A 27,852-nucleotide genomic window follows, 5' to 3' on the forward strand; every position below is an offset into this window, starting at 1 on the left:
TACGCATCCTTGTGTGTGATACGGTTGATTTTCCGGTAATCTACACACATCCTCATAGTGTTGTCTTTCTTTTTGACTAAAACTAGTGGGGCTGCCCAGGGGCTACAGCTATCCCGGATTACCCCAGCCTCCTTCATGTCTCTAAGCATCCCCTTGGCGTGTTGGTAATGTGCAGGGGGTACGGGTCGATACCTCTCTTTTATGGGAGGATGATCTCCCGTGGGGATGCGGTGTTCTACCCCCTTGACTCGCCCGAAGTCTAACGGGTGTTTACTAAACACTCTCTCATACTCTTGAACCACCAGGTAGACTCCCTGTTTCTGGTGGGAGGGAGTGGAGTCAGTTCCCAAGTGTAGTTGCTGACACCAATCCTCCATTACTTTCTTAGAGCCGTTACCTTCCTCCGGGTGAGATGGAGGCAAGGGTTCCACAGACTGTATAGAGTTTTGGTTGATGGTATATAATTTGGCTAGCGTGGCATACCGGGGCAGGTACACTTCCCTCTCCCCGATATTGATTATGCGAACGGGCACCCTCCCATGGCGTACATTGACCACCCCCCGTGCTGTCAAAATGGTGGGCCTACTGTCTGAGTAAACTGGTTCTACCATTGCCTGGTAATCTCTACCTCTCAGACCAATAGCTGCCCGGCACCAAATCATCATTTCACTTTTTGGGGGCATGGCAATAGGAAAAGGGTCACACATTCTTACGCTACCAATCTCACCGCCGGAGAGTTCCACCTGTTGCCGTCGCATCAGTGACCGGATCTCTTTCTGGAGCACCCGCTGCTCGCCGGAGCTGGCGTTCTTGGCAACCTGCTGTAAAAGGAAAATCACCTCTGCAAGACAATTTTCAATTACATTAGTTCCTAGAGTTATTTTTGGGTGACTCTCATGTTTGTCAATATCTACAATGATCAGTCCCTGTGCTGCCAGTTCGACTCTACCGATTTTGATGGTCACCTCTTTAAATCCGATCTGTGGCACGGGCTGGCCATTGCTGGCGATGATACTCAAGTCGTCGTCAGGGTAGCGGGTAATATCCGAGTCATTCCAGTACTGCTTAAAGAGCACGTACGGGATGGTGGTGACCTGTGACCCGGTGTCCAGTAGGGCACTCATGGGAATGCCATCCAGTACCACAGGCAAGACTGGACGTCCTCCCACATATCTGTCGCGCCAGTTCGATGGGCCTGGTGATCTTTTTCCTGGGGGTTGGCCCTCTACCCCAGGTTGTGCCCGTTTAAAGAACAGTACCTTGCCATATGTCCAGGTTGATTGCAGCGGCGGCAGATGGGTCGTCCGTCCTCGCTGTATCGGTCACTGGGTCTTCCTCTGGCCGGTGGGGTCCTCCTTGGTCGACGCCACGGGATGTCCTCCGGTCCGGATGCCAGCTGGATCTTCCCTGGGGTGGAAGCCTGTAAAGACTGCACAGTTCGGGTTAGCGCAGCAACGCTCTTAGCTAGCTCTTGGACCTGATGGTGTAGGTCTGGAGCCGGGTCATTGTCCAAAGCCTGCGCATCAGCTCCCACAGGCCCTGCCGACAAGGGCGCCGCCTCCTGGTGGTAAGTGATAGCAGGGCGCTTGTGGGTCACAACGCCACCCGGTGCCGGTTCTCGGAGCACCCGGATGGCTCTGTCCTTGAACTGTGCAAAGCCCAGATGGGGATCCTGTAAGGCCATTGCCCGCAACTGGGTTCGGTGGGTATTACAATACAGTCCCTCTATAAACTGTTCGGTCAACAGCCTGTCCTCGTTTCCCACTCCATCAGGGTCGGTCTGCTTAATGGCCCTCAGGGCCTCTTGTAGGTTTAGTGCATAGTCCCTTATACTCTCATGCGCTCGCTGCTTGCACCCGTAGAATCTAAGCTTAATCTCGGCTGAGGTGCGGGTATCAAAGGTGTCCTTCAGCCGGGTGAGTATCCCTGCGACAGTCTTCCTCCCAGGTGGCCAGGATTTTACTTCCCTTTTGGCTGCCCCGGTTAGTTGGGCCACCAGGATGCTCACTTTTTGCTCTTCTGTGAGGGGGTACACCTGGAAGAGGCTATCCAGCTTTTCTCTAAAGTCATGCAGGGTATGTGACTCCCCTGAGTACTGGGGTAGCCAAGCTGCTCCCGGGATATAGGGCATGGTGAAGGGCATAACTGCAGCAGCGGTAGCGCTGGCGGGGGTTGAGGCAGTGAAGCTCTCCTCCGTATCCGACATCTTCCTCCCCCCTAGTGGACCGTGGCCTACCTTGCGATGATCCTGTTCCGTAGGCCGCGGCTCCGCAGTGGATCGTCAGGGTTGAGGACCTTCCGTCGCGCTCCTGTGACGTCGGCGTCTGCTGGGCTCCTTCCAGGACCTTACGCAACGTCCGGACGTGAGGCGGGGCTTCAGTTCTCGCGCGCTTTCGGAGTCCACGCCCCTCTTCTTCCCGCGCGGCGTCCTCAAGATGGCGTCCAATGGCGGGAAAACTCCACGGATGGCGGGAAGAAGGCAGAAGATGGCGCCGGATGGCGGGAAACTTCACCGATGGCGGGAAGAAGGCTGAAGATGGCGCCGGATGGCGGGAATCTTCACCACAGGTAAGTTTGAAAAGTCTCTTTTTCAGGCACGCAGTACCCGGTGGTTGCGGGCACGAAATCCTGCCGACTACGCCAAAGTTGACGCGCCCCTGGGCCTGTGTCGCGCTGCGTTGCGCACGCGGGAGCTTACCCGGAGCCGGATCTCTTGAGGGTTGTAGTCTCGTGGCGGTGACCCGGTCCGTGCCCAGGGAGTCAAACTGAGCGGCGATGTAACAGCGGTAGATGTAGGACGACTACGCCACCCGTTGAATGCAGCTATGGAGCTGCCGCTGCTGGACAGTCCGCTGAGGCCGGTGGATGGATGGTGCAGCGTAGATGGTATAACCCCAACGGGAGGGGTATGGCCTCAGGGCAGCAGATGTGGATGATGGGGGTAGCAGGAACCACTCAGAGACGGTGCGGTGTAATTCAGGGTCTTTACTGGTAACAACGATAGACCCTCCCGGAGTACTTGCTAGTGAACGGGGCCTGGTCAGTCCTTGAGCAGATGGGATCTCCCCTGGCCAGGCGGAGTTGTAGGCCTCCCAAACTGACTGTACTCTTCTGGCTACCTTGCTAGAAGCGGATATAAGTAGCCCACGTCCCTGAGTGTACCGTGTGGTGCTCACCCGTATGGCCGGTGACTCGGGGCCTTCTAATGGCTTCCGCTCCACGATGGCGGTGCTGGTCCCACGCGTGTGACCGTGCCTTCGGGTTTCTGGGCCTGAGGACCTGAAATCCCCTGCCGGTCGGCTTCTGCTGCTGGGTAAGAGTTAGTCCCCACAGCCTCGGACGCCGGGTCCGGTAAGAAAGCTTCTCAGTCAGGGCGAGCTCTGCAGCTGCCAGCCCCTGACTCGTAGTAGTATTGCTTCTGCTATTTCTTGTCTCTACTCTCCTTGACTGCTAACCCTGCTTCAGCCCCGGGTTTATATAGGGGAAGTTCTTCCCCTCCCAAGACTGGGCAGGAGGTGTGGCATGCACAGGATCCCTGACCAAAGGACCTCCCACCTGCTCTCAGACATCATATCTCTATCACTGTGGCAACCAGACCCCTGGGGTGTCACACATGCGCAGTGGCGAGCAGCTCCCGAGCACGCAATTGGGAGAGGGAGCCGCTTGTTACTGCGCACACATGGGAGCAAGAATGGGTGACAGTTTACAGTTCGCAAGTGTGGGACTTGAACAAGAATATTCATGTGATGTCGGTGCAAACTGAGGATAATTCAAATTGAATGGGCGGCGACAAGCCTGACTGAATAAAGTGAAGAACACCCCTATGACTAAACGAGCAAGTAAGATATAAATAGATAAGGTGCTTTTTACTGATGATTATAGCGTAGATTTTAATGCAAAAAGTGTGTTAGTGATGCACATTGCATCACTAACAACAACCGGGAGGCAGTATACATGATCCAACTGACATGACAAGTTCCCTTTACAGAACAATACAGAAAAGTACTTCAGTGTGACTGAATGCCCAACAAATGATTACACCAAAGCTCAGCAGGGGCAGATATATCATTGGTGCAACCTGTGCGGTTGCACAGGGGCCCAAGAGGTAAAGGGGCCCATTTCTACCTTCAAAGCAGGTACAATTTAGCATTTTTAAGGAGCTCTTGGGCTGCAAAGGGCCCATATATTGTTCTGGAACAGGGGCCCTTTTCTGTCTGTGTCCGCCAGTGCTCAGAAGTAATTATTTTTTATTTTCATTACCTTGTCCAGCTCTGTACAGCACCTTTGATATGATGTGGCAAGGCACGTTATAGGTGGGATTACCATGTAGTGTCTTTTTAGACAGAAGCGGCACATTTGAAAGGCCAGTTTCATAAATCTGTGAAACATGGACCGGTCTTGGATCAGAAGACCCGGCCCGCATTAATGGCTCTCCCGACCCGAGCTAACTGCTTCAAATATGCCTATGAGGACTTTTGCTCAGCTCTGGAGATCTGGCAATCGGGCCATGCATTCTGATCCGAGCATAGTCCGTGTTTGATGGATGAGTGAAACTGGCCTAAAACTTTCAATCCCGCACTCAATCTCTGAAAATACTTTACATGAGCAATACATATTTTGATGTAAAATCTAAAACCAGTTTATTTTAAAGTTATAACTACTATCTGTTGCAGTGATATGATAAATAGTTGTATTGGCATTTGTGTCTTACATGTGGTGCCACACTCTGCAGAGGACAGGACCTCTTTTACAACACATTTTGCAGGGGAAATGATGCATTATGTTATGTAATTATAAGTAAGTGAAAACTACACAATACCTGATAATGTGATGATATTTATACACTGTGTGCAGAATTATTAGGCAAGTTGTATTTTAGAGGATTATTTTTATTATTGATAAACAACTATGTTCTCAATCAACCCAAAAGACTCAAATATCCAAGCTTAATATTTTTGGAAGGTGGAGTGTATTTTTTTTTTAGATTTAGCTATTTTAGGAGGATATCTGTTTGTGCAGGTAACTATTACCGTGCAGAATTATTAGGCAACTTAATAAAAACCAAATTTAATCCCATCTCACTTGCTTATTTTCACCAGGTAAACCAATATCAGAGCACAAAATTTAGAAATAAACATTTCTGACATGCAAAAACAAAAACCAAAAAAATTAGTGATCAATAAAGCCACCTTTCTTTATGATGACACTCAACAGCCTTCCATCCATAGATTCTGTCAGTTGCTTGATCTGTTTTCGATCAACATTGCATGCAGCAGCCACCACAACCTCCCAGACACTGCTCCGAGAGGTGTACTGTTTTCCCTCCCTGTAGATCTCACATTTTATGATGGACCACAGGTTCTCTATGGGGTTCAGATCAGGTGAACAAGGGGGCCAGGTCATTATTTTTTCTTCTTTTAGACCTTTACTGGCCAGCCACGCTGTGGAGTAGTTGGATGCATGTGATGGAGCATTGTCCTGCATGAAAATCATGTTTTTCTTGAACGATACCAACTTCTTACTGTACCACTGCTTGAAGAAGTTGTCTTCCAGAAACTGGCAGTAGGTCTGGGAGTTGAGCTTCACTCCATCCTCAACCCGAAAAGGTCCCACAAGTTCATCTTTGATGATACCAGCCCATACCAGCACCCCTCCTCCACCTTGCTGGCGTCGGAGTGGAGCTCTCTGCCCTTTATTGATCCAGGCTCTGGCCCATCCATCTGGCCCATCAAGAGTCACGCTCATTTCATCAGTCCATAAAACCTTTGAAAAATCAGTCTTAAGATATTTCTTGGCCCATTCTTGACATTTTATCTTATGTTTCTTGTTCAAAGGTGGTCGTTTTTCAGCCTTCTTTACCTTGGCCATGTCCCTGAGTATCGCACACCTTGTGCTTTTTGATACTCCAGTAATGTTGCAGCTCTGAAATATGGCAAAAATGGTGGCGAATGGCATCTTGGCAGCTTCACGCTTGATTTTCCTCAATTCATGGACAGTTATTTTGCGCCTTTTTTGGTCAACACGGTTCTTGCGACCCTGTTGGCTATTTACCATGAAACGCTTGATTGTTCGGTGATCACGCTTCAAAAGTTTGGAAATTTCAAGACTGCTGCATCCCTCTGCAAGACATCTCACAATTTTGAACTTTTTAGAGCCCGTCAAATCTCTCTTCTGACCCATTTTGCCAAAGGAAAGGAAGTTGCCTAATAATTAAGCACACCTTATATAGGGTGTTGATGTCATTAGTCAACACCCCTCCTCATTACAGAGATGCACATCACCAGATTTACTTAATACTTAATTGGTAGTTGGCTCTCAAGCCTATGCAGCTTGGAGTAGGACAACATGTATAAAAAGTATCAAAGTGAGCAAAATACGCATTTGCCTAATAATTCTGCACGCGATGTATATCTATCTTAAAATATTTTTAAGGGGTGAAACAATAATAAGAAAAAATATATCAGTCAGGATGTAACTGCAGCAATAAATTTCCAGTTGCACTTCCACCCTCAGCCAGCAGATGTCTACAAAGAACCGACTAATATATATATATATATATCATTGAGTTTACACGCACGCTAAAACTTGAAATGTACAGGAGCAGATTATGCAATGAAAACTTAAAAAAAAGTTGTAGTTGCTCTTCAAGAAATGTAATGCGCCACAATGCAACCCATTCCTGGCACTTTCACAAGGACTCTGGCAGGTCTGCTTGTCACTGGTGGATCTCCAGAAAAAACAATGGCAATTAACATTTCAGTTACATAAAATCTATAAAGATGAAGCACTGGATGGAAAATATACATATTAGAAATCCCATTCACAATGCAAAAAAGTAGATGTGTACAAATAAACTATAAATCCTGTAATAATGTACCAGTTCCCAATCAAGTATATTATTTATTAGAAATATTAAAACATATTGCATGTAAAATTATAAGTGTATCAGGAAAATACATGACACATATAGGTGTAAGGGCATAGTAAAATATCTCATCACACTATGCATATGCATATACATATATATATACACACACACATACAGTACAGACCAAAAGTTTGGACACACCTTCTCATTTAAAGATTTTTATGTATTTTCATGACTTTGAAAATTGTACATTCACACTGAAGGCATCAAAACTATGAATTAACACATGTGGAATTATATAGTTAGCAAAAAAGTGTGAAACAACTGAAAATATGTCTTATATTCTAGGTTCTTGAAAGTAGCCACCTTTTGCTTTGATGACTGCTTTGCACACTCTTGGCATTCTTTTGATGAACTTCAAGAGGTAGTCACCGGAAATGGTTTTCACCTCACAGGTGTGCCCTGTCAGGTTTAATAAGTGGGATTTCTTGCCTTATAAATGGGGTTGGGACCATCAATTGTGTTGTGCAGAAGTCAGGTGGATACACAGCTGATAGTCCTACTGAATAGACTGTTAGAATATGTTTTATGGCAAGAAAAAAGCAGCTAAGTAAAGAAAAACGAGTGGCCATCATTACTTTAAGAAATGAAGGTCAGTCAGTCTGAAAAATTGAGCAAACTTTGAAAGTGTCCCCAAGTGCAGTTGCAAAATCCATCAAGCGCTACAAAGAAACTGGCTCACATGAGGACCGCCCCAGGAAAAAAAGACCAAGAGTCACCTCTGCTTCTGAGGATAAAGTTTATCCGAGTCACCAGCCTCAGAAATCGCAGGTTAACAGCAGCTCAGATTAGAGACCAGGTCAATGCCACACAGAGTTCTAGCAGCAGACACATCTCTACAACAACTGTTAAGAGGAGACTTTGTGCAGCAGGCCTTCATGGTAAAATAGCTGCTAGGAAACCACTGCTAACGACAGGCAACAAGCAGAAGAGACTTGTTTGGGCTAAAGAACACAAGGAATGGACATTAGACCAATGGAAATCTGTGCTTTGGTTTGACGAGTACAAATTTGAGATCTTTGGTTCCAACCACCGTGTCTTAGTGCGACGCAGAAAAGGTGAACGGATGGACTCTACATGCCTGGTTCCCACCGTGAAGCATGGAGGAGGTGTGATGGTGTGGGGGTGTTTTCCTGGTGACACTGTTGGGGATTTATTCAAAATTGAAGGCATACTGAACCAGCATGGCTACCACAGCATCTTGCAGCGGCATGCTATTCCATCCTGTTTGCATTTAGTTGGACCATCATTTATTTTTCAACAGGACAATGACCCCAAACACACCTCCAGGCTGTGTAAGGGCTATTTGACCAAGAAGGAGAGTGTTGGGGTGCTACGCCAGATGACCTGGCCTCCACAGTCACCAGACCTGAACCCAATCGAGATGGTTTGGGGTGAGCTGGACCGCAGAGTGAAGGCAAAAGGGCCAACAAGTGCTAAGCATCTCTGGGAACTCCTTCAAGATTGTTGGAAGACCATTTCCGGTGACTACCTCTTGAAGCTCATCAAGAGAATGCCAAGAGTGTGCAAAGCAGTCATCAAAGCAAAAGGTGGCTACTTTGAAGAACCTAGAATATAAGACATATTTTCAGTTATTTCACACTTTTTTGTTAAGTATATAATTCCACATGTGTTAATTCATAGTTTTGATGCCTTCAGTGTGAATGTACAATTTTCATAGTCATGAAAATTCAGAAATATCTTTAAATGAGAAAGTGTGTCCAAACTTTTGGTCTGTACTGTATATATGTAAAATATGCTGTTATTTAACATATAAATCAAGATAGTTTGATCAGCCCAGTTAAAGTAAATATTCTGCACATATAATTGTATATAGCTCTCATTATAATCAGTAAGTAAAGACAATATCCATTGTACACGTGTCAAACTCTGGCCCCCGGGCTAATTATATTTGGCCCGATAGTCAGGAGTGTTGCTAGGTTGCTACAGCAATGCTGTGTAGCTCAGCTGTACTCACACATTGCAGGCTGCTCCTCCTCCCACCTCCTGCTCTCCTCAGACTTCAACCATAGAGCCTCCTCCCTCCAGCCTGTGCTGAACAGCATGTTCTCCCTCACTCATCCAAGGACTCTTCTACTGATGGAGGTGAGAATGCTTCCTGCCGCCTGTCAGCTCCTTTACAGCAGGATGGTCGCAGAGTCTGGGCTTAGGGTGCATGCACACGTTCAGTAAACGCTGCGGATTGGATGCAGCACACCTGCGCTGCGTGCAATCCACAGCGGCCAGATGTTACAGCATAGTGGATGGGATTTGTAGAAATCCCATGTCCACTATGCGTTTCCGTGCACCTGCGGATCACCCGCGGAGACGGACATGCGGCACGTCTTCACAGACCGCAGCATGTCAATTTCTCTTGCTGAGACGCTAGCCTCCGCAAGAGAAATTCTATCAGTGTAATGTATAGGCTGCGGTGCACGCAGGTGAATCCACATGTGTTCAATGAACACATGCGGATTCACCCGTGTGCAGCGCTTGGGAGGCAGTGTCAAGTATGCTGCGTTCAAAGCGCAGCCAATTCCTATCGTCTGCACTTACCTTTACAGTGATATAATGACTTTGTGTGTTCGGAGCTTCATGCTTCTGGGTGCAGGATCAGGTTTCTCAGCCTCACAGCTCGACCAGCATGGAGCTCTGAACACAAGGTCACCATATCATGGATTCTAACCTCTGACAGGGCGGCCTCTTGTCACTGCTGTTGTGATGAATCCAGGCTACGTCTCATCTCTGTCCCCTGCCCCTCATGCAGTGGAATCTGTATATTAATACAGAAATTCTGTACCTGTGTATTATACACACACAGTTACAATAAATACTCATAAAGATCAAGTATGCACACATACATATATATAACATATATAGTATATGGGTATATTCTACCTGTGTTTATGTATATGTGTATATACATTGTAAGGTGGCTAATGGTCGCATAGTCGATGGGAGGTACGTATGTGAGATGGCTGGTCTCTGTGATTTAGCCCGGAGTATTTCTCTAGTGCACATAAGCACTAAGAGGATCGTTTGGTGCACCTGGGAGACGGGTTACGGGTTGCTAGGAGAGAATGGGCGGGTCCAGCTACCCACATACCTCCCCTCTGGGTGTGGTTAGCTGCCTATATAATGGAGACTGTTGTTTGGCACATGGTCTGTGTTTGGAGGGAGAAGGCCTCCTGTGTGTGTTGTCTCCAGACTGAGCTGTGTGCTGGATTACATACCAACCTGTGTGACCGCAGGTCCAGTTTACCAAAGACTTTGCTTAAAGTACTGTTTTCTTTGCTTTTGTCTGTCTTAAAGGCTGTTTGTATGCATTTTACTTTCTGACCGGTTTATGAAGCCAATAAACTGATTTGAACACTTAAAGGAACATGCCTCCTGTTTGTCTCACATCGCACCTGAGTGAGTACAATCCCTACTGTATATATATATATATATATATATATATATATATATATATATATATATATATATATATATATATTATATATAATATATTGTGACAAAGTCACTGGCGAAGTCCAAGCGGGCGATGCCAAGGCCCTCATCGGGGAATGTAATTTGCTGGAGATGTCACAGCCCATGTCATATAGCAGCCCATTGTGCCCTAACCACCAAGCAAATGAACTGTAGCATGGGACGCCAGTGTTCCTTCTATGCATATCCAGCTTGCAGTGTGGACTGTCCACCTGGCAAGGGGCCACAAACTTGTCCTGTAAAAGTGAATGGCCTGCAAATGACTGGACTACTAGACTTAGGGAGTTTAGTAACCCTCGTGAGGGCCTCACTTCCTCTCCAATTGATCCCTGGGAAGAAGGTTGGCATCTGCTGCATTCATGGGGATGCTAAAGACTATCCGGTGGCCAGAATGGTCATCAAGTCTGCCCAAATTACTGAGTCCCATGAGTTCAGCGTGGTCTCAGATTTGTTGCATCCAATTATCATAGGCCAGGACTTTGTGTTGTTTTGGGACTTGTGGGAGGGGCGGAGACCTCGATTACTCGGGTAAGAAACAGGTTGGACCTAAAAAAGTATCACCAACCCCAGAGCCTGACGGGATTCACTTCTGTGTAATGGGAGAAGAGAAGAAAGTAGTACCCCCTGAGGCAGACATTCCTGAGATAGGGTTGACCAGAAAAAAATTTTGGTTCGCCCAACATAGGGACTTAACTCTAAAAGAAGCTTTCAATAAGGCAATGTTTATAAACGGCTTAGCACAGGAGTGGGGCTGACACTAGGTTTCCCTATTTCATGCTGAGTGGGGACTTGTTGTACCGGGTTAGTAAGGTGAGGGAGGAGATAGTGGAGCAATTGTTGCTACCAGGACCCTATAGACAAAGGGTGTTGGCAGGGCCCATTCACATGTATTGGGTGGCCAGCTGGGAGTGGACAAAACTCAAGAACGGGTCATGTGGAGGTACTGTTGGCCCAGATGTCACCGTGAAATCCTAAGATATTGCAAGTCCTGTCTCGCCTGCCAGTTAACCGCTACCATCTCTCCCTTCCAAAATCCTGTTGTGCCGCTATCCATCAAGGCAGGACCACAGAAAAACCACGTTAAAACTCCATATTGGCTGGACAGACCAAAAGAGGACACTAAGGTTGTCACCATGGCAGAGATACTGTCACCGGCCCAGAAACAACAGTGCTGAGAAGTGCTTCAGCAGAACCAGGACCTGTTTTCAGAGTTGCCAAGACAGACACAGATTGGTGAACATGGAATCCTGACGGAACCACATGTACAGGTGAACCAAGAGCCATTTAGAACCCAAGAAGCCCGCCGCAAGGTGATTTCAAAGGAGGGGGTTAAATTTGACATGTATCCGATACCCCATGACGATGAACTCATAGAGAAGCTAGGGTCAGCGGGTACATCACCTCTCTGGACCTAACGAAAGGTTACTGGCAAATCCTCCTCTCTCAAACTGCCAAGAAGAAGACGGCCTCTTTTACACCTGACGGTTGGTCCCAGTATACCAGAAGCCCATTCAGGCTGCAAGGAGACTCAGCTACCTTCTAGAGGGCCATAGACCGGCTCATCCTCTCACAAAAGTACGCCACAACTTACCTCAACGATATTTTGATATTCAGCCCGGATTGGGGAAGTCATCTGCAGAAGGTCCAGGCCGTGCTGGATGCGCTGAGGAAAGGGGGGTTTACCATAAACCCAAAGAAGTGTGCCATTGGGAAAAGAAGGGAAAATACTTGGGGTACATCGTTGGAAGAAGCAAAGAAAAGCCGCAAGTGAATAAGGTGGAGGCAGTCCAAAATTGGCCGAAACCGGTCTCTAAGAAACAGCTTCAGGCATTTCTGGGAATGGTGAGATACTATCAGCCGTGTATCCCGAATTTCGCCGTGATAGCCACACCCCTGTCAGATCTTCTTAAGAGCACGAAGATGTCAATGGACAAATGGCATCTTGAAGCAGGGACGGCATTCAAGGAGGTGAAACTCGGGTTTGTAGGTCTTCATCTTTCATGTGGAACACAAGCTGCACAGTAACGCAGATGCCCAGTTTAGACTTACATGTTTGGTGACTGAAGGTGCCAAAACCTACGGCTTTGGGCAGAGGGGGAAATATGTGATGAGGCCTCATTCAGACTTCCGTGATCTTCTCGTACGTAAAAACACTGATCGTTGTTCATCGGTGTATTGAATCCGAGTGTCAGTCTCTTGATGGCTCTAATCAGCAGTAACGAGCCGTCAGGAGAGTGCACTGTCAGTGTGCGTTGTGAGAATACTCGGTGTGCAAGACCAGTGTCTCCCCCGTGAGTGACGATTCATCAAGACTGGCCTTTTGTACACCAGTCTGGATGCAGAGTTCACTGGAGTAAGATGTGCTTCTTATTGAATTTAGCTTTTTCAGCTGCAGTGCATCAGAGATAGAAATGTACTCCAGTCATGGACTGGGGTACATTTATGCTTTAAATTGTGCCACTTTAGCGCTTTGGTATTTCAGGTCTTGCTGGAGTGGAGGAAAAGAAAAGGCTTCCTTCCATGAAGAGCAGTTCAGGACTTGGGCTGCATAGAGAGCTTCATTAGCGGTTGGCTTTGAGGACTCTTGAAATAAGGTCTTAGCTGTGCACATATTGATCCCAGGCTGTGCAAAGGTATCTAGGACCCATCTAGATCATTACCATCCTAAATAACTATGGACTGTTTTTGTTGTGAGTTGCTTGGCAACTCCCATCCCTTGGTTGAATTTGATGGACATTGTCTTTTTTCAACAGCATTAACTGTGAAACTATGAATGAGAGCCTATTAGATGAGGAATCGTGAGCAATGTTTAGCTAGTGGCCAGATGGCATAGGTATTAATTTTGCTTTGTTTTATGACTTGTTCCCATGTGTGTGAAAAAGAAAAAGCTGACTGTGGGCAATCTGGAACATAATCCAGTATTGGAGTGTTGAAGTTCTTTTTTTGTGCTTAAAGGGGTATTCCGATCTCCAAGATCCTATCCCAATATGTGGTAGGTGTAATAATAATATTAGCAAATACCTCCAATTAGAAATGTAGTACAGTTTTTTTGATTCGCTCTGTCTCTTTTCTGATGTGCAGACATTGCAGGACCTTAGGTATCCATGGTTACATCCACTGATAAAGTTATAGTAAATTAGCTAGCTGCTCGTGGTCGTAACTGTGGATACCTAAGGTCCTGCAATAACTGCACATGAGGTAAGTGGCATATTGAATCAAAAATACTAAACTAAATTTCTAAATGGAGGTATTTGAAAATATTATTATTATTACACCTACTACATATTGGGATAGGATCTTGGAGATCGGAATACCCCTTTAAGGGTTCATGCACACAAAGTTTTTTATGTGGATTTTTATGGTTTCAAAATTATAAAAAAAAATTATGTTTTGTATCGCTTTTTTACACTTGCTATATTTTTTCTGCCTCAATTGAAAAACCACAAGCAGAAAAAACTGAAGAACTAAATGGGTGATCCGGCCTTAGGCTATAAGTCTGCAGTCACTCTATGTGACTGCAGACTTGTTAATCCTCACATCGTGCGCACTGCGCGCTGTGAGGATTCTCCGGTGCATTATATAATAATAATGCCAATGTCTAATCTATCACTGTGACCATATTTATGGATAGAAAACAAGGTACATAACTGATGCTGGAGGTTTGTAAAATAGAAGGCTTTACACACTACATACAATAACTGTTTTTCTATGTTGTCTAATAACATCAATTCCCAAAAGTACATTCTTTAGATATTTACAGAGCGATGACATTAATAAGGCCAACAGAAAGCAGGGTGCAGATTGTCATTATTAATGTTTGTATCCACAATGAACTTTAAACAAAGCTCCAGGACACAGACTGTTACATCAGTTTGACTCATGAGCCTATCAGTAAGAAAGAAATTACCATGGTCAACCGACTGGGTAATTAGAAGGACAGTTGAATATATAATCCTCTACATGACCTGAGGCATATTGCGTTATAGATTTTTTAAGTTAAAAAACAGATTCACAATGTGCCCCAGAATTCATTTGCAACCATTTACAGTGAAAATATTGTTTTTTTTGGTACAAATATAAACCTGACATAGGCATAGAGAATGCATAGTATAGAGAATGCATAGTAGCTGTTAAATAAAAAGACACCAATATTGTAATAGCATGTTTGGTGGAGATCATTGTTACAGACTTAGCATTGGGGACCCGGAGCTTCAAGTAATCTCTCTGAAGTTGGTAATACACAGTAGATACTGTTAGGCCGGTTTCACACGTCCGGATATTTCCGGTACCGGAATAAACAGTACCGGAGATATCTGTGTGTGTTTTACGTTTTACATCCGTGTGCGGCATCAGGATCACACGTACCGGCACCTGGGAATCAGTGTACAGTTAGCGCTGTTCCCAAGCGTCGGGTGCTAAACGCTGCCCTCATCATGGTTCCCTACCGGCACTGCGATGAGCACCAGCAGGGACCATGATGAGGGTAGTAGTGTCTGCTCCGGTGTCCCCACCTGTAAAAATAAGAATAAAATAATAAAATCCATGTACTCACCTCTCCTAGGTGTCCCCGGCTGTAATTCAAGCGACCACTGCTGCCGGGGAGAATGAGCTGGAGCTGCGCTCAGTGAGTGACAGTGTTATGATCTGCAACATGAACTAAGGAAAGAAGTAGAAAGCTGTCCCTACAGTAAGACTAAGCTGAATCCCTACGATGTAGCGGGCTGCCTGTTCCTAGTGAACAGACCCGACTTAGTCCTCGGCTAGTCTGAACGAAGACCTATAGCATAAAGGGAGGGGTCCCTATAAGAACTAAGGACTGGGACAAAAAATGGGACACCTCCTAAACAGAGAAGTAGTTGCAGAACACAAAAAGACAAACTGACAAAAAGGTACTAGAGGTCCCAGAAGGACCAAGCGAACTGACAGAGAAAGGCACAGAAGCACCTGGCTAGAGAAACAGTCAAACACTGAAGTCCAGCACAGCCAAAAGGGCGGAGCTGGAATATAAAGGCAGATTGTCACGTGACCGCAAAACACAACATGGAAAAAACAAACAGGAGGGTTCTAACAGTACCCCCTCTTTTATGAGGATCCTCCGGATCCTCCAGGTCCAGGCCTATCCGGAAACCTCTTGTGGAAAGCTTTAACAAACCTAGGAGCAGAGACATCATCCGTCCTTACCCAGGAGTTGTCTTCGGGACTGAAATCCTTCCAGGAGACAAGATACTGTAATCTCCCTCTATTCCATCTAGAATTCAAGATACGAGAAATTTCATATTCGCAGTCTTCCACCACAGGAGGAACTGTGACAGTTGCGTCCCTTTCAGATACATCAGCCTTTTTCAACAAGGAAACATGAAACACAGGATTAATCTTCCAGGAAGTAGGGACATCCAGCACTTTAAGTGGACCCACAAACTTAGGACCTAGTTTTTTAGAGGGAATCCTCAACCGCAGGTTCTTCGAGCACAACCAAACCATGTCACCCATAGTAAACAAAACCTCCTTACGTTTCCTGTCAAAATACTTCTTGTACTTCTTGTTAGCCTCTTGAAGGTTGCAACGTACGTTAGTCCAAACTCTCTCCAAATCACCGGAAAAATTCTCCTCCTCCGCCACCGCCGACCCCAATTTGGAGAACGAACCAAAAGACGGATGTCTCCCAGTACAACAAAAAGAAGAACACTCAGCAGAGGAGGATGTATGATTGTTAAGAGCAAATTCTGCGAGAGGCAGAAACTCAGACCAAACCTCTTGATTGTCCGCCACAAAACAACACAAAAACTGTTCAACATCCTGGTTCTTTCTTTCAGTCTGTCCATTAGACTCAGGGTGATACCCAGACGAAAATGACAAATGGACTCCCAACCTGTCACAAAAAGCACGCCAAAAAGCGAGCCACAAACTGAGGTCCTCTATCAGAAACAATATCCGTGGGAACGCCATGGAGCTTGACAATCTCCTTAAACGCCTTAGCGAGTGTCTTGGCGCAGGGCAACTTAATGAATGGAACCAAATGACACATCTTACTAAAACGGTCCACGACCACCCAGATGACAGTAAAACCCTTGGACACAGGAAGATCAGTAATAAAATCCATTGTGAGATGCGTCCAAGGCGCACTAGGAACCTCCAGAGGGCTTTTGACCTAGCACACACAGTACATTGACGCACCCACTTGATGACTTCCTTCTGCCATCCAGGCCACAAAAAACTGCGACTGATCAGTCTCTTAGTCTCCGAAATTCCTGGATGACCTGCCAACCGAGACTCATGACACTCCACAAGCAAATCTCTCCTAAAGGCTCTAGGCACGAACAACCTCCCATGGGGAGTATTAGATGGAGCATCATCTTGAGCTTTCAGAATCCCATTCTCCAACACGGAGTCCAATGCCGCCACCACAACTCCTTTCTGTAAAATGCTCTCCTCCTCGGCACCGACCGTAGGAGAGAAGCTGCGAGATAAAGCATCGGCTTTAACATTCTTAGTACCAGAGATATAGGTAACAGAGAAATGAAACCGAGAAAAAAAAAGTGCCCACCTAGCTTGACGGGCATTCAAGTGCTTGGCTGCATCCAGATAGATCAAATTCTTCTGATCTGTGAAAACCTGAATAGGAAATCTAGCGCCTTACAAAAAATTACGCCAATGTTCAAACGCGAGTTTAATAGCCAGCCACTCCCGATTTCCAACATCATAATTCCTATGAGGAGGTAAAACTTGCGACTCCTCCTCCGAAAAAACCCTCCAAAAATCTTGAATAGGTACAGGTAATTCCCCTTTTTCCACAGTCGCAATGCGACCATTACAACATATATCATAGCACTTTGGACTCCAAGACTTAATCACATTAGTAGACCAGTCCAGTAAAGGATTGTGCAGTTTTAACCAAGGCAATCCTGGAACAACCAGAGAGGCTAAATTATCTCAAACAACCAAGTCCAAAATTTCTTGGTGAACTCTATTGATAGTGAGGGGAAAGCTGTCCCTACAGTAAGACTAAGCTGAATCCCTACGATGTCGCGGGCTGCCTGTTCCTAGCGAACAGACCTGCCTTAGTCCTCGGCTAGTCTGAACGAAGACCTATAGCATAAAGGGAGGGGTCCTTGAAAGAACTAAGGACTGGGACAAAAAATGGGACACCTCCTAAACAGAGATGTAGTTGCAGAACACAAAAAGACAAAAAGGTACTAGAGGTCCCAGAAGGACCAAGCGAACTGACAGAGAAAGGCACAGAAGCACCTGGCTAGAGAAACAGTCAAACACTGAAGTCCAGCACAGCCAAAAGGGCGGAGCTGTAATATAAAGGCAGATGGTCACGTGACCGCAAAACACAAGATGGAAAAAACAAACAGGAGGGTTCTAACAGACAGGACACCGTTCCTGAGCTGCAGCTCCAGAGCGGCTCATTCTCCCCGGCTCCACTGTGTCAACAGTCGCATGGATTACAGCAGGGGAATACCTAGGAGAAGCACATGGATTTTATTATTTTATTCTTATTAATACAGGTGGGGACACCGGGAGCAGACACTACTACCCTCATCACTGTCCCTGCTGGTGCTGATCATAGCACCAGCAGGGAACCATGATGAGGGCAGTGTTCAGCACCCGGCGCTTGGGTACAGGGCTAAATGTAACGCTAATTCCCAGGCGCCGGTACGTGTCACACTGATGACACACGGATGTCATCCGTGTGGTACGTTTTGCGGACCGTGTATCCGCAAAAAAAACGGACTTGTCTCCGTGTGGAGCACACAGACACACGGTCCGTGAAAACACACTAAGATGTGCACAGACCCATTGATTTTAATGGATCTGTGCGTGTCAGTGTCTCCAGTACGTGTGGAAACTGTCACCACACGTACTGAAAATACTGACGTGTGAAACAGCCCTTAAAGTCAGCCGAATCAGTTGTGCCAAAAATAAGTTTCAGTACTACCATAGGAATGCAATATGCTTGATTCTTGGTTACTACAGGACATAAGCACTGCTAGAGGGGTCTGGCATTGGCTTATAGCTCCCTATGTCTTAAATGGAGTGTGTCAGCCCAAAATAACAGTATAACCGAAGCACTGAGCTGATCAGCTGCAGCTGGTTTGGGAGGTAAAAATACAGTGGGACATATTGATCAGGCTAAATTACTGAGAATACTTTAATAATTTTCACCAAAAAACTGTATTTTATGACTTGCACCGTATTTATTATGTGTTTTAGACACTTTCTGACTTGTTCAACAAGGCATGTGGCCACCTATGTGACACGCGTCGCTGAAATTTCTGGCACAAAGTAAACCAACTAATATTTGGTGTAAACTTAGACTAGCCAGTCTTAAATTATGCCACATTTATCAAAGAGCATGACCCAATATGATAAATCTGCCACAAGTTAAGACTCTACTTTAAGTTTGAGCTGTCTAGGATTTAGATAGTATTGGTAAATATTCACCCGTGTTTTTATTTTTACTCTACAGTTATTAAAGGGAGTCTTCACCCCCAAATGCAAAATATACTACTTAGTTAGTTAGAGGACTTATGCATCAAATCAGAAGAGCAGTATACGTTTTAGTTTATTAGCAACTGAGATATTGACTTTTAACGTATATGCAAATAAGGGAGCTTTTGTGCACCTTTCACTTGGCCAAGGGCTTGGTGTACTGTTATACCCCTACCCAGTTTGCATCTTTAGCTGCTCAATTCTGATTGACAGAACTCACTTGCCCAGACTGCGTTCTGCCTGAACTCTATCTGAAGACCTGTCATGTGATGCTCGTCCCTGCTCGCTAAGCCGATACACCTGCAAGTGAGCAAGTGTCTTCAGAGAGTAGGTGGTGAGGGCTCCCAATGTCATTCCATTAATGTGCAAGGATGCAGATTGAATTCAGACATCACTTGCTCTGGGCTAGGGAGGGCTGTCAATGAGGATCAAGGGGAGTTAACGGTGCATTGAGTACTTGGCCACGCCAAGTGCGCATGGATGCCCCCCTCCTTTACATTTAGATTAAAAGTTGATCTCTCAGCGTCTAATACACTAAAATGTATAACTGCTGGTAAGAATTTTATAAGTGCTAAGTCTCTTAAAAAAATATCTAAAAATATTTAGCACCCCTTTTTATCCCCTTCAAAAATAAAGAATTTTTTTTTTTAAGTACTAAACATTTGGCACTGCTGTGTCTATAAAAGCGTAATCTAACAAAATATAATATTATTAAAAAGACACGTTAAATGCTGAAAAGCAAAAAAAATAAAAAAAATTAAACAGTTTGTCGCACTTCCCAAAATAAATAAATGTGATAAAAAGCAATCAAAACAGTTTATATCTCAAACAGATGTCAATAAAAACTACAGCTCAGTGCACAAAATAAACAAAAACAGTCCTAACATAGCACCATCGACGTAAAAATAAAAACTGGCCACACAAGGAATTTAATATATTTGTGGTTATGAAAAATTCAGAACCTTGTAAAAGAAAAAAATGCCCTATAAGTTTGATTTCTCCATAATCGGACTGCTCTGGAGAATCACGCTGGCCAGTCCATGTTATTTCACAATGAACGCCTTAAGAACTAAACCCAAAAACAACGGCAGAAATGGCACTTTTTTTCACCATTTTGCGGAGCTATGAAAAACTACAACTCGTCTCACATAATACAGGCCCTCATACAGCCATGGTGAGATAGTTATGAACGAAAGAACAAACAATAAAAATCGATAGGTTAAAGGAGGCTAATTAAAAAGGCTCTTGCCTAAATGCACTTAGCACAGTTTTTTTTTCTTTTTTTTACTGCTTTTGGCGCACTAACACTGCTGTACAACCTCCAGCGCCCCCTGCACTAACACTGCTGCACAACCTCCTGCGCCCCCTGCACTAACACTGCTGTACAACCTCCAGCACCACCGGCACTAACACTGCTGTACAACCTCCAGCGCCCCCTGCACTAACACTGCTGCACAACCTCCTGCGCCCCCTGCACTAACACTGCTGCACAACCTCCAGCACCACCGGCACTAACACTGCTGTACAACCTCCAGCGCCCCCTGCACTAACACTGCTGCACAACCTCCAGCGCCCCCTGCACTAACACTGCTGCACAACCTCCAGCGCCCCCTGCACTAACACTGCTGCACAACCTCCAGCGCCCCCTGCACTAACACTGCTGCACAACCTCCAGCGCCCCCTGCACTAACACTGCTGCACAACCTCCAGCGCCCCCTGCACTAACACTGCAACACAACCTCCAGCACCACTGGCACTAACACTGCTGCATAACCTCCAGCGCCCCTGCACTAACACTACTGTATAACCTCCTGCGCCCCCTGCACTAACACTGCTGTACATCCTCCAGCGCCCCCTGCACTAACACTGCTGTACAACCTCCAGCGCCCCCTGCACTAACACTGCTGCATAACCTCCAGCGCTCCCTGCAATAACACTGCTGCATAACCTCCAGCGCTCCCTGCAATAACACTGCTGCATAACCTCCAGCGCTCCCTGCAATAACACAGCTGCACAACCTCCTGCGCCCCCTGCACTAACACTGCAACACAACCTCCAGCACCACTGGCACTAACACTGCTGCATAACCTCCAGCGCCCCTGCACTAACACTGCTGCACAACCTCCAGCGCCCCCTGCACTAACACTGCTGCACAACCTCCTGCGCCCCCTGCACTAACACTGCAACACAACCTCCAGCACCACTGGCACTAACACTGCTGCATAACCTCCAGCGCCCCTGCACTAACACTGCTGCACAACCTCCAGCACCCCCTGCACTAACACTGCTGCACAACCTCCAGCGCCCCCTGCACTAACACTGCTGCATAACCTCCAGCGCCCCTGCACTAACACTACTGTATAACCTCCTGCGCCCCCTGCACTAACACTGCTGTACATTCTCCAGCGCTCCCTGCACTAACACTGCTGCATAACCTCCAGCGCTCCCTGCAATAACACTGCTGCATAACCTCCAGCGCTCCCTGCAATAACACTGCTGCACAACCTCCAGCGCCCCCTGCACTAACACTGCTGCACAACCTCCAGCGCCCCCTGCACTAACACTGCTGCACAACCTCCAGCGCCCCCTGCACTAACACTGCTGCACAACCTCCAGCGCGCCCTGCACTAACACTGCTGCACAACCTCCAGCGGCCCCTGCACTAACACTGCTGCATAACCTCCAGCGCCCCCTGCACTAACACTGCTGCACAACCTCCAGCGCCCCCTGCACTAACACTGCCGCACAACCTCCAGCACCACCGGCACTAACACTGCTGTACAACCTCCAGCGCCCCACAACCTCCAGCGCCCCCTGCACTAACACTGCTGCACAACCTCCAGCGCCCCCTGCACTAACACTGCTGCACAACCTCCAGCGCCCCCTGCACTAACACTGCTGTACATCCTCCAGCGCCCCCTGCACTAACACTGCTGTACAACCTCCAGCGCCCCCTGCACTAACACTGCTGCATAACCTCCAGCGCTCCCTGCAATAACACTGCTGCACAACCTCCAGCGCCCCCTGCATTAACACTGCTGTACAACCTCCAGCGCCCCCTGCACTAACACTGCTGTATAACCTCCAGCGCCCCCTGCATTAACACTGCTGTATAACCTCCAGCGCCCCCTGCACTAACACTGCTGTATAACCTCCAGCGCCCCCTGCATTAACACTGCTGTACAACCTCCAGCGCCCCCTGCACTAACACTGCTGTACATCCTCCAGCGCCCCCTGCACTAACACTGCTGTACAACCTCCAGCGCCCCCTGCACTAACACTGCTGCATAACCTCCAGCGCTCCCTGCACTAACACTGCTGTACAACCTCCAGCGCCCCCTGCACTAACACTGCTGCATAACCTCCAGCGCTCCCTGCAATAACACTGCTGCATAACCTCCAGCGCTCCCTGCAATAACACTGCTGCATAACCTCCAGCGCTCCCTGCAATAACACTGCCACACAACCTCCAGCACCACCGGCACTAACACTGCTGTACAACCTCCAGCGCCCCCTGCACGAACACTGCTGTATAACCTCCAGCGCCCCCTGCAATAACACTGCCACACAACCTCCAGCACCACCGGCACTAACACTGCTGTACAACCTCCAGCGCTCCCTGCAATAACACTGCTGCATAACCTCCAGCGCTCCCTGCAATAACACTGCCACACAACCTCCAGCACCACCGGCACTAACACTGCTGTACAACCTCCAGCGCTCCCTGCATTAACACTGCTGTACAACCTCCAGCGCCCCCTGCACTAACACTGCTGTACATCCTCCAGCGCCCCCTGCACTAACACTGCTGTACAACCTCCAGCGCCCCCTGCACTAACACTGCTGCATAACCTCCAGCGCTCCCTGCACTAACACTGCTGTACAACCTCCAGCGCCCCCTGCACTAACACTGCTGCATAACCTCCAGCGCTCCCTGCAATAACACTGCTGCATAACCTCCAGCGCTCCCTGCAATAACACTGCTGCATAACCTCCAGCGCTCCCTGCAATAACACTGCCACACAACCTCCAGCACCACCGGCACTAACACTGCTGTACAACCTCCAGCGCCCCCTGCACGAACACTGCTGTATAACTTCCAGCGCCCCCTGCAATAACACTGCCACACAACCTCCAGCACCACCGGCACTAACACTGCTGTACAACCTCCAGCGCTCCCTGCAATAACACTGCTGCATAACCTCCAGCGCTCCCTGCAATAACACTGCCACACAACCTCCAGCACCACCGGCACTAACACTGCTGTACAACCTCCAGCGCTCCCTGCAATAACACTGCTGCATAACCTCCAGCGCTCCCTGCAATAACACTGCCACACAACCTCCAGCACCACCGGCACTAACACTGCTGTACAACCTCCAGCGCTCCCTGCAATAACACTGCTGCACAACCTCCAGTGCCCCCTGCACTAACACTGCTGTACAACCTCCAGCGCTCCCTGCAATAACACTGCTGTACATCCTCCAGCGCCCCCTGCACTAACACTGCTGCATAACCTCCAGCGCTCCCTGCAATAACACTGCTGCATAACCTCCAGCGCTCCCTGTAATAACACTGCTGCATAACCTCCAGCGCTCCCTGCAATAACACTGCTGCACAACCTCCAGCGCGCCCTGCACTAACACTGCTGCACAACCTCCAGCGCCCCCTGCACTAACACTGCTGCATAACCTCCAGCGCCCCCTGCACTAACACTGCTGTACATCCTCCAGCGCCCCCTGCACTAACACTGCTGCATAACCTCCAGCGCTCCCTGCAATAACACTGCTGCATAACCTCCAGCGCCCCCTGCATTAACACTGCTGTATAACCTCCAGCGCCCCCTGCATTAACACTGCTGTACAACCTCCAGCGCCCCCTGCACTAACACTGCTGCACAACCTCCAGCGCCCCCTGCACTAACACTACTGTACATTCTCCAGCGCCCCCTGCACTAACACTACTGTACAACCTCCAGCGCTCCCTGCAATAACACTGCTGCACAACCTCCAGCGCCCCCTGCACTAACACTGCTGTATAACCTCCAGCGCCCCCTGCACTAACACTACTGTACATTCTCCAGCGCCCCCTGCACTAACACTACTGCACAACCTCCAGCGCTCCCTGCAATAACACTGCTGCATAACCTCCAGCGCCCCCTGCACTAACACTGCTGCACAACCTCCAGCGCCCCCTGCACTAACACTGCTGTACATCCTCCAGCGCCCCCTGCACTAACACTGCTGCACAACCTCCAGCGCTCCCTGCAATAACACTGCTGCACAACCTCCAGCGCCCCCTGCACTAACACTGCTGTACATCCTCCAGCGCCCCCTGCACTAACACTACTGTACATTCTCCAGCGCCCCCTGCACTAACACTGCTGTACATCCTCCAGCGCCCCCTGCACTAACACTACTGTACATTCTCCAGCGCCCCCTGCACTAACACTGCTGTACAACCTCCAGCGCCCCCTGCACTAACACTACTGTACATTCTCCAGCGCCCCCTGCACTAACACTGCTGTACAACCTCCAGCGCCCCCTGCATTAACACTGCTGTATAACCTCCAGCGCCCCCTGCACTAACACTACTGTACAACCTCCAGCGCCCCCTGCACTAACACTGCTGCACAACCTCCAGCGCCCCCTGCACTAACACTGCTGCACAACCTCCAGTTCCCCCTGCACTAACACTGCTGCACAACCTCCAGCGCCCCCTGCACTAACACTACTGCATAACCTCCAGCGCCCCCTGCACTAACACTGCTGTACAACCTCCAGCGCCCCCTGCACTAACACTGCTGCACAACCTCCAGTTCCCCCTGCACTAACACTGCTGTACAACCTCCAGCGCCCCCTGCACTAACACTACTGTACAACCTCCAGTTCCCCCTGCACTAACACTGCTGCACAACCTCCAGCGCCCCCTGCACTAACACTGCTGCACAACCTCCAGTTCCCCCTGCACTAACACTGCTGTACAACCTCCAGCGCCCCCTGCACTAACACTACTGTATAACCTCCAGTTCCCCCTGCACTAACACTGCTGTACAACCTCCAGCGCCCCCTGCACTAACACTACTGCATAACCTCCAGCGCCCCCTGCACTAACACTGCTGCACAACCTCCAGCGCCCCCTGCACTAACACTGCTGCACAACCTCCAGCGCCCCCTGCACTAACACTGCTGCACAACCTCCAGTTCCCCCTGCACTACTGCGGTCGCCGCAGCGCTTAGCTGTGCCATAGTCAGTGAGGAATCAGCCAGCGCTAATGTTCAGTTGATCTTCATCGCTCTCCGAGACGAAAGTGCATCCCGGAAATAGTCTGGTGTTTGTCCCAGCCCCGGTGTAAGCGCGCAGAACACGTGAGGTGAGAGCTGTGACTGAGTGCGAGCTGTGCTGCCTGCCGGAGCTCTGTAGTCACCTGCTGTGGTGGAGCTACAAGTCCCAGCAAAGCCTAAATACTGGAGCAGTTCTGAGGAAAGGCCATTGCGAGAAGAGTGTTCCTCTGGGAACAGCGTTACTGGATTTACTGACATGTTACCTTCCTGATAGGGTCATTTTCTCTGGCAAGATCGCCTATAGAATTTTTGGCATTAGTGGGGTCTCACCAGGCAGCCCCCACTAAGCAGCAGTATAACCCTGCTGTTCTTCCAATACAGGTATTGGGATGTCACCGGGATCATGCAGCACAGTAATATGTATGGAAGCGGTGAAGTGCTGCTGCTGCTTTAACCCCTTAGTGACCGAACCAATTTTGACGTTAATGACCAGGCCAAATGTTACAATTCTGACCACTGTCACTTTATGAAGTAATTACTCTGGAACGCTTCAACGGATCCCCCTGATTCTGAGATTGTTTTTTCGTGACATATTGTACTTCATGATAGTGGTAAAATTTCTTTGATATCACTTGTGTTTATTTGTGAAAAAATCGGAAATTTGGGGAAAATTTTTATAGTTTTGCAATTTTCAAACTTTTAATTCCTATGCACTTAAATAAGAGAGATATGTCACACAAAATGGTTAACATTTCCCACATGTCTACTTTACATCTGCATTATTTTTGAAACCTATATATATATTTTTTTATTCGGAAGTTATAAGGGTTAAAAGTTGACCAGCGATTTTTTTCCAACCAAACTTACAAAACCATATTTTTAAGGCACATTTGAAGTGACTTTGAGGGGCCTATATGACAGGAAATACCCAAAAGTGACACCATTCTAAAAACTGCACCCCTCAGGGTGCTCAAAACCACATTCAAGAAGTTTATTAACCCTTCAGGTGCTTCACTGGAGCTAAAGCAATTTTTTCACAAAAAGTTTACTTTAGCCCCAATTTTTTTTATTTTCACAAGTGTAACAGGAGAAAATGGAAAAAGTTGTGAAATTTCTCCTGAGTACGCAGATACCCCATACGTGGGGGAAAACTACTGTTTGGGCTCACAGCAGGGCTCGGGAAGGAAGGAGCACAGTTTTTGAATGCAAGAATGGCTGGAATCAAGAGCGTTTGGAGAGCCCCTGATGTTCCTAAACAGTGTAAACTGCCCACAAGTGGCCCCATTTTGGAAACTAGAACCCTCAAGGAGTGCATATCTATGTGGTGTGCACCTTGAACCCTCAAGTGCTTCACACAAGTATATAACGTAGAGCCATGAAAATAAAAAAATCAATTTTTTTTTCCACAAAAAATATACTTTTTGCCCCAATTTTTTTATTTTCACAAGAGTAACAGGACAAAATGGACCCCAAAATTTATTATGCAATTTCTCCTAAATGGGGTGATACCCTACACGTGGTCATAAACTTCTGTTTGGGCACGTGCGGGGCTTGGAAAGAAAAGAGCGCTATTTGTCTGGAAGAGATTGTAAATGCCTTTGAAGAGCCCCTGACATGTGAAAACAGCAGAAACCCCCCTCAAGGAATTCATCTAAGGGTGTACTTAGCATATTTAACCTACAAGTGATTGACGAAAATTGATAATTTTTACACTCAAGAACAAAAAATTTATTTTTTTTTCCACTAAAATACTGTTTTAGCACCAAATTTATAATTTACCCAAGGGGTAATGGGAGAAATTGGACCCCACAATTTGTTATGCAATTTCTCCCAAATGTGGCAGTACCCCATATGTGGTTGAACCCTACTGTTGGCAGGGAACGGATGGGAAGCAGCGCTGTTTGGCATTTAGAACGCAGATTTTGTTTGAATAGATTGTGGGCTTTATTAGCTGAGCCCCTGAGGTGCCAGAACAACAGAAACCCCCCAAGTGACCCCATATTGGAAACTCCACTGCCTAAGGAATTCATCTAGGGGTGTAGTGAGTATTTTGAACCCATGGGTGCCTCACAGAATTTTATAACATTGAGACATAGAAATATGACATTTTTGTGGTAAAAATGTAATTTTTGTATTTGCTGAAAATTTGTCAGGTACACAAGGGTTAATAGGAAACTGGACCCCATAATTTAGTGCGCAATTTCTCCAGAATACAGTGATGCCCCATAAGTCTTCAGAAATTAATGTTAGGCCACACTTCAGGGCTGAGAAGGAAGGAGCACTATTTGGCTTTTGGAGCACAAATTTTGCTAGAATATTTTAGGGGCCACGTGTGGAGCCAGAACAGCAGAAAACCCCCAAACGTGACCCCATTGTGTAAATTCCACCTTTCAATGAATTCATCTGCGACTGCAGTGACTATTTTGTACCAACCACCATTACTGTAGAATTGCAAATATGTCCATACATTGTGCCACCATATATTGTAGCGCCCCCATACATTGTGTCCTGCTTGTGCTTCTGGCGACACGCACCTCGTAAATTAAGTGCTCGCCCCGCTACAATAATACCAAATGTGGCTGCTTACTGCAGTTTAGGCACATTGGGGCTTTTGATGTGGGAGCCCAGATTTCACTGAGTTTTATTTAAGGGGGT

The 27,852-nt window shown here is 47.3% G+C and overlaps 1 protein-coding gene across 3 annotated transcripts in view; it reads left to right on the plus strand.

Annotated features, from left to right (window-relative positions):
• Positions 1-8,988: 8,988 nt before the first annotated feature.
• Positions 8,989-27,852, plus strand: part of ABITRAM (actin binding transcription modulator) — a 76,400-nt gene continuing 57,536 nt past the window's right edge. The window contains exon 1 of one of the 3 annotated variants that reach the window (XM_073678606.1): positions 8,989-9,034. The gene's annotated coding sequence lies outside the window, so the exon portion shown is untranslated. The other 2 variants (XM_073678605.1, XM_073678607.1) reach the window with 2 other exon arrangements.

This window comes from Phyllobates terribilis, unplaced genomic scaffold (genome assembly GCF_046119375.1).
Source record: "Phyllobates terribilis strain yellow unplaced genomic scaffold, ASM4611937v1 Scaffold_4__5_contigs__length_816908805, whole genome shotgun sequence".
Taxonomy (NCBI): Eukaryota; Metazoa; Chordata; class Amphibia; order Anura; family Dendrobatidae; genus Phyllobates; species Phyllobates terribilis.